The sequence below is a fragment of the Theropithecus gelada genome, chromosome 1 (assembly GCF_003255815.1).
Source record: "Theropithecus gelada isolate Dixy chromosome 1, Tgel_1.0, whole genome shotgun sequence".
NCBI lineage: Eukaryota > Metazoa > Chordata > Mammalia > Primates > Cercopithecidae > Theropithecus > Theropithecus gelada.
This window is the reverse complement of record NC_037668.1, coordinates 163775224-163783384: the sequence shown is the minus strand read 5'-3', so window position 1 is coordinate 163783384 and position 8161 is coordinate 163775224. Positions and strand designations below refer to the sequence as shown.

Sequence of the window (8161 nt, the reverse complement as noted above, 5' to 3'; positions counted from 1 at the left end):
GTCCTCTGAAGCTGATCTTCATAAAGGATGTATTTTGGGGTCTGGTTGGGCCTTGAAAATGGATGAGGACTTCAGAACAGGTCATTTTCTTGATAATATTGGAAGTGACATGTGGCCTTATAGGAGGCATGATGTTAGTTAATTCCACATTTGCCTACATCTGTGGGAAATGGAGAACGAAGCCATGTGGGTACTGTAAACACACGTTTATCTTTTGGCCCAGTGCCATACATATGGTAGGCATTTAATTACTGATTGTGTTTGGATAATTTGGGAATTTTTTACTGTGGTAAAATATACATAAAATAATACTTATTAACTGTTTGTAAGTGTATAATTCAGTGGCATTGAAATACAGTCATAAGGTTGTATAACAGCCATCACTATGTATACCCAAAATGTTCTCATTATCATAAACATAAACTGTGTTTTATTTTTAGAGACAGGGTCTTACTCTGTCACCCAGGCTGGAATGCAGTGGCGCAGTCATAGCTTACTGCAGCCTCGAACTCCTGGCCTCAAACCATCCTTCTGCCTCAGCCTCCCACACACCATGCTGGGATTACAGGCATGAGCCACCATGTCCAGCCTTCACCAACATAAACTCTGTACCTGTTGAATAATAACTTCCCATTCTTTCCTCACTGCAACCGCTAGTAACCACAATTCTGCTTTCTGTCTGTGAATTTGCCTTTTCTGGGTACTTTATATAAGTGAAGTCATAAAATACTTGTTTTTGTGTGTCCGTCTTAATGCACTTGGCATGTTTTAAGGTCCATCCATGTTGTAGTATGTAGCAAAATTAATTTTTATGGCTGAGTAATACTCCATAGTGTGCATATACCACATTTTATTGGTGATCAGTTAGGTTTTTTCTACCTTTTGGCTATTATGATTTATGGTGCTATGAACATTGGTGTGCAGCTATCTGTTTTCAACTCATTTTTGGTTCTTTTGGATATACACAAAAGAGTGGGATTACTGAGTCGTGGTAGTTCTAGGTTTAACTTTTTTTTTTTTTTTTTTGTAAACAGAGTCTGACTGGGTGCAGTGGCTTACATCTGTAATCCCAGCACTGGGAGGCTGAGGCGGGCAGATCACAAGGTCAGGAGTTCGAGACCAGCCTGGCCAATATGGTGAAACCCCGTCTCAACTAAAAATACAAAAATTAGCCAAGCATGGTGGCGGGTGCCTGTAGTCCTAGCTACTTGGGAGCCTGAGGCAGGAGAATCGCTGGAACCTGTGAGGTGGAGGTTGCAGTGAACAGAGATTGCGCCACTGCACTCCAGCCTGGGTGACAGAGTGAAACTCCGTTTCAAAAAAAAAATAAACCAAAAAAGACATAGAGTCTTGTTCTGTTGCCCAGGCTGGAGTACAGTGGCATAATCATAGGTCACTACAGCCTTGACCACCTAGACTCAAGGGATCCTCCCGCCTCAGCCTCCCAAGCAGCCACTTACTACAAGTGTGCACCCCATCTCTGGCTACGTATACATTTTATAGAGATAACGTCTCACTATGTTGCCCAGGCTAGTCTCCAGCTCCTGGCCTCAAGTGATCTTCCTGCTTTAGCCTCCCAAAATGCTGGGGTTATGAGTATGAGCCACCATCCCCAGCCGAATTGTTTAATACATATTCTAAAACTAAATTTGGTATACTAGAGTAGAGCTCAAGATAAAAAGTAAAAAAACTAAATTGTTTTAATTACTAAAATAAATGACTGGAGAAACAAGCAGATTAGGAAGGAGGTTTTCCCTAGGTCTTTACTGGAATAGTGAAATTAGTTTCTCACTTTTAAGGTTGAAATGCCCATCAGAAATATCCCATCTGTTTTTCTTTGTATCTGACACCTTGTGCCAAATTGGCATACAATAGTGGATTACTTTTCTTTCTTTTTTTTTTTTTTTTGAGACAGAGTCTTGCACTGTTGCCCAGGCTGGAGTGTAGTGGCGTGATTCCAGCTCACTGCAACCTCTGCCTCCCAGGTTCAAGCGATTCTGCCTCAGCCTCCCAATTAGCTGGGATTACAGGTGCCCAGCACCATGTCCAGCTAAATTTTTTGTATTTTTAATACCAACCGGGTTTCACCATGTTGGCCAGGCTGGTCTCGAACTCTTGATCTCGTGATTCACCTGCCTCGGCCTCCCAAAGTGCTGGGATTACAGGCGTGAGCCACTGTGCCCAGCACTTTCTTCTTTAAATAGAGACAGGGTTTTGCCACATTGCCCTGGCTGGTCTTGAACTCCTGGACTCAAACAATCCTCCCACCTTGACCTCCCAAAGTGCTGGCATTACAGGCATGAGCCACTGTGCCTGGTCGAAATAGTGGATTTCTGAATCAGGATTTGGAAGACATGGGTACAGCTGCACCTGCTATTGAAAGTGCATCTGTTTTCACATAGGAAACGTCTGCAAATTATGAAAGCATGGTCATAGCTCCACCCTGTGGCATGTTACTTTTAGTTAAAATTCATTGTCCAAATTCTATTCACGCCAGGCCCAGTGGCTCATGCCTGTAATCCCAGCACTTTGGGAGGCTGAGGTGGGTGGATCACTTGAGGCTGAGACTTGAGGTTTCACCATGTTGGTCAGGCTGATCTCGAACGCCTAACCTCAGGTGATCTGCCCGCCTCAGCCTCTCAAAGTGCTGGGATTATAGGCATGAGCCACTGCATCTGGCCTCTAATAATAATAGTAATAATAATAAGATAATCAATTCAATCTGTTAGATCATGGGTGAGACCTTGTCTCTACTAAAATTCAAAAAATTTAGCTGGGCATGGTGGCATATATTTGTAGCCCCAGCTGCTCAAAGGGGCTGAGGCAGCAGGATTCCTTGATCCTGAGAAATGGAGGGAGCAGTAAGCCGAGATCACACCACTGCACTCTAGCACACCACTGCACTCCAGCCTGGGCAACAGAGCAAGACCCTGTCTCAAAAACAAGAAAATTGACAATGGCTAACATCTTTAGCTAATAAGGCAAATAATTATTGGATATTTTCCTTCTTTTTCCCCATGTTTTACATATTCTAGTCCTTTTCAGTGCATAAAGCTAGGAAATACGTAGTATATAATCCATGCACAGAAACTTCTGTTTATTTCTGTATGTGTCCTTATGTTATAAAACAAAAACTAAGTCCCTCCAACTCCAATCTAGCACCACGGGATTCATTCTAGCTGTCTCTCTTAGTTGTAATAGCAAGAAACCTGGCTTCTCCTTATAATAATTTACTGATTTGTTCAATCCTGGTTACATATATTTTGGAGTTAGTAAACCATAGCTCTGAGAAATGGATTTGCCAGCTATAATAGTGTTTGTACACAGTTGTTTTCAGTCTTCAGTATCTATTCAAAACATGTTCCAAAGCTATTTGGATAGATACTGTGTTTTATAACACAAGGACACAAGGGTGCATGGCTCACACCTGTAATCCTAGCACTTTGGGAGGCTGAGATGGGTGGATCACTTGAGGCCAGGAGTTAGACAGGCACCAGCCTGGCCAACATGGTGAAACCCCGTCTTTACTAAAAAATACAAAAATTAGCCAGGCATGGTGGCGCACGCCTGTAGTCCCAGCTACTCTGAAGGTTGAGTCACAGGAATTGCTTGAACCCTGGAGGTGTAGATTGCAGTGAGCCAAGATCGTGCCACTGCAACCCAGCCTGGACAACAGAGCAAGACCCTGTCTCAAAAATAAAGGAAAAAAAAAGGGCCAGGTGCAGTGGTTCACACACCTGTAATCCCAGCACTTTGGGAGGTCAAGGCAGGTGGATCACCTGAGGTCAGGAGTTCGAGACCAGCCTGGACAATATGGCAAAACCCCATCTCTACTAAAAATACAAAAATTAGCCAGGCGTGGTGGCATGCACCTGTAATCCCAGCTACTTGGGAGGTTGAGGCAGGAGAATGGCTTGAACCTAGGAGGTGGAAGTTGCAGTGAGCCCAGATCGTGCAACTGCACTCCATCTTGGGTGACAGAGCAAGATTCCGTCTCAACAACAACAACAAAAGTATTCTCTGATCTGTTAATTACTGGGAGAGGTGTGTAACGTTTCTTACTCTTGGTGAATTTGTCCGTTTTCTCTTGCATTCTGTTAATTTTTTTATTTTTTGATACAGGGTCTTGCTCTGTTGCCCAGGCTGGAGTGCAGTGGCATGATCTCGGCTCACTGCAGCCTTGATGTCCTGGGCTCAAGTGATCCTCCCACCTCGGCCTTCCAAGTAACTGGGACTACATGTGTTCACCACCACGCCCAGCTAATTTTTGTATTTTTCTTAGAGACAGGGTTTCACCATATTGGCCAGACTGGTCTCAAAATCCTGAGTTTAAGCAGTCCACCTGCCTTGGCCTCTCAAAGTGCTGGGATTACCGGCATGAGCCATTGTGCTCAGCCAATTTCTATTTTGTTTGTTTTGATACTGTATTATTAGATAGATAATACTCTAACGTGAGTTAGAACACTAACAAGCAGTTTATACCTAGGTATTTGTGAACTCCTTACCATCCCAGGTTTCTGCCGCCTCAACTTGAAGTAATACCATCCTGTCTTATTATTTCTTTTCCTTGAGTGTTTTGTTTTGTTTTATTTTTTAGGTAAAGTCTTACTCTGTCGCCTAGGCTGGAGTACAGTGGCACAATCTCAGCTCACTGCAACCTCCGCCTCCGGGTTCATGTGATTTTCCTGCCTCAGCCTCCTGAGTAGCTGGGATTACAGACATGGGCCACCACACCGGGCTAATTTTTATATTTTTAATAAACATGGGATTTCACCATGTTGGCCAGGCTGGTCTCAAAGTCCTGATCTGGCTACCTCAGCTTCCTGAAGTGCTGGGATTACAGGTGTGAGTCGCTGTGTGTGGCCGAGTTTTTTGTTGTTTTTTTAAATTTTACGTATTTCCCCATTTATTGGTTTGTGAGTTATATACTGTCTTCAATTTATATTACTTAAGTGGTTTCCTTTAAAACTTTAATACAGATACTTAAGATCTCACATTTATTCTTACTCTCCATCTAATAATACAAGGAGCTTAGAATGCCTTAACTTCCTGAAGCCAATTAAGCCGACTGAGTTCCTCTCCTCATGGGGGCCCAGTGTGCAATGGCTGCAAACAGCAGCTTCCCTGGTAGTGATGCAGCCTGTTTGTTGTATGGATTGCTCTAAAGGACCTTGGAGACAGTCCTTTCAGATGGATGTTCATGTTTCTGACCTTGCACTACCCCAGTGTAGGCTCCAAACAGGCATGCGAGGTGCCATTGGAAAGCCCCAGGGCACTGTGACCAGGGTTCACATTGGCCAAGTTATGTCCATCCGCACCAAGCTGCAGAACAAGGAGCATGTGATTGAGGCCCTGTGCAGGGCCAAGTTCAAGCTCCCCAGCTGCCAGAAGATCCACATCTCGAAGTGGGGCTTCACCAAGTTCAATGCCAATGAATTTGAAGACATGGTGGCTGAGAAGTGGCTCATCCCAGATGGGTCAAGTACGTTCCCAATCGTGGCGCTCTGGACAAGTGGCAGGCCCTGCACTCATGAGGGCTTCCACTGTGCTGCCCCTCTTAATATTCACCAATAAATTCTACTTCCTGTCCACCTAAAAAAAAAAAAAAATGCTTTCACTTCAATTACCCCTCTTTCTTACATACTTTAGGTCTGTTATTTTAGTTTTATCCTGATTCCCTCAAAAAACATTATTAGTATATTATTAGTGTTGTTTCTATACAGTTGTTTAAATTTATCTACTTTTTTTGCTCACTGTTCCTTTTTGCATCTCATTCCTTCCTTCAGTGATTCCTTTCCTTCTTGAAATAATTCCTGGCCTGGCGCAGTGGCTCACACCTGTAATCCCAGCACTTTGGGAGGCCGAGGGGGTGGGGGGGTGGATCACCTGAGGTCAGGAGTTTGAGACCAGCCTGGCCAACATGGTGAAACCCCGTCTCTACTTAAAATACAAAAATTAGCTGGGCGTGGTGGCAGGTGCCTGTAATCCCAGCTACTCGGGAGGCTAAGGTAGGAGAATTGCTTGAACCCAGGAGGCAGAGGTTGCAGTGAGCCGAGATCGTGCCACTGCACTCCAGCCTGGGGGACAAGAACTAGACTTCATCTCAAAAAAAAAATTCCTTTAGAATTTCTTTAGGAGTCTATGGATGGTAAATACTCTAAATTTTTATCTAAAAATCTGTGTTTTCCCTTTTTAATAGTTCATTTTTAATTTTATTTATGTTATTTTTATAAAGACAGGGTCTCCCTATGTTGCCCAGGCTGGTCTGGAAATCCTTGGCTAAAGAGATCTTCCTGCCTCAGCCTCCTAAAGTGCTGGGATTACAGGCTTGAGCCACTGCATGTGACCAAATAATAGTTTAGTTGGGTATACAATTCCAATTTGACAGTTGGCTTTTTTTTCTCAGTATTTTGAAGATAATGTCTCTGGCTTGTATGTTATTAATGAGAGGTCTGCCCTTGGTCCAATTTCTTATTCTGAGACGGAGGTTTGCTCTTGTTGCTCAGGCTGGAGTGTAATGGTGTGATCTTGGCTCACCACAACCTCCGCCTCCCTGGTTCAAGTGATTCTCCTGCCTCAGCCTGCAGAGTACCTGGGATTATAGGCATGTGCCACCATGGCCGGCTAATTTTATATTTTTAGTAGAGACAGGGTTTCTCCATGTTGGTCAAGCTGGTCTTGAACTCCCAGCCTCAGGTGATCCACCCACTTCGGCCTCCCAAAGTGCTGGGATTATAGGTGTGAACCACCACGCCTGGCCCCTTGGTCCAATTTCTAATTGCCATTCTTTTGTAGATAATCTGTCTCTTTTCTTTCACTGCTGTAAGATCTTTATGTCTTGGTTTTCTTCAATTTAACTAAAACATGTCTATAGATAGCTTTATTTTTATTTTTGCTTATAATTTATTGTAACTTTTTAATTTTTTTTTTTTTTTTTTTTTTTTTGAGACAGGGTCTCACTCTGTCACCCAGGCTGGAGTGCAGTGGCGCAATGTTGGCTCACTGCAACCTCTGCCTCCCAGGCTCAAGCAATTCTCCTGCCTCAGCCTCCCGAGTAGCTGAGATTACAGATGTGTGCCACTACTGCCCGGCCAATTTTTCGTATTTTTAGTAGAGATGGGGTTTCACCATGTTGGCTAGGCTGGTTTTGAACTCCTGAGTTCAAATGATTCACCAGCCTCAGCCTCCCAAAGTGCTGGGATTACAGGCATAACCCACTGCGCTCGGCCCTGTAACTTTTAAATCTATAGAATTATGCCTTTCTAGCCGGGCGCGGTGGCTCAAGCCTGTAATCCCAGCACTTTGGGAGGCCGAGGCGGGTGGATCACGAGGTCAGGAGATCGAGACCATCCTGGCTAACATGGTGAAACCCCGTCTCTACTAAAAATACAAAAAACTAGCCGGGCGTGGTGGCGGGCGCCTGTAGTCCCAGCTACTCGGAGGCTGAGGCGGGAGAATGGCGTGAACCCGGGAGGTGGAGCTTGCAGTGAGCCGAGATCGCGCCACTGCACTCCAGCCTGGGCGACAGAGCGAGACTCCGTCTCAAAAAAAAAAAAAAAAAAAAAAAGAATTATGCCTTTCTATAGAATGGAAAATTTGTGGCTATTATTTTGAAATGTCCATCATATGTTACATTGTAATCATTTACAAATAAAATGCATTGGGGGAGAGGTGGGTTGTGCCCACAGTGTCCCCTTTCTACAATCCTGAATTCTCTGAATTCCTGAATCTCTGCCGTAAGTTATTACAGTACCTTCTACAGGCCAGTTCTGAGGCAAACTAGACACTGTGGGAGCCATGCAGGGAAGCAGAAGTGGAAATGAGGTTCCTGGTATTCCTAGGAAGAAGTAAGGCTATAAGGGGAAATAATATAATTCCTAAAATCTTTTTTTTTTTTTTTTTTTTATACAGGGTCTTGCTCTGTTGCCCCAGCTCGAGTGCAATGGTATGATCACGGCTCACTGCAGCCTTGACCTCCCAGGCCAAAGCAATACCTCTACGTCATCTGAGTAGCCAGGACCACAGGTGTGCATCACCACACCCGGCTAATTTTTAAAAATATTTTTGTAGAGAGGGGATCTCCCTCTGTTGCCTAGCCTCGGCTTGAACTCCTGGGCTCAAGCAGTCCTCCCGCCTCAGCCTCCCAAAGTGTTGGGATTAC

General features: G+C 44.2%; 1 non-coding gene and 1 pseudogene across 1 annotated transcript; both read left to right on the top strand.

Annotated features, from left to right (window-relative positions):
- Positions 1 to 5049: 5049 nt before the first annotated feature.
- On the top strand, positions 5050 to 5183 carry LOC112615932. Its single transcript, XR_003117511.1, has one exon. It is a non-coding gene; the product is annotated as a small nucleolar RNA SNORA70 (small nucleolar RNA).
- A 7-nt stretch (positions 5184 to 5190) lies between these two features.
- Positions 5191 to 5534, top strand: LOC112631478 (annotated as a pseudogene).
- Positions 5535 to 8161: the final 2627 nt, after the last annotated feature.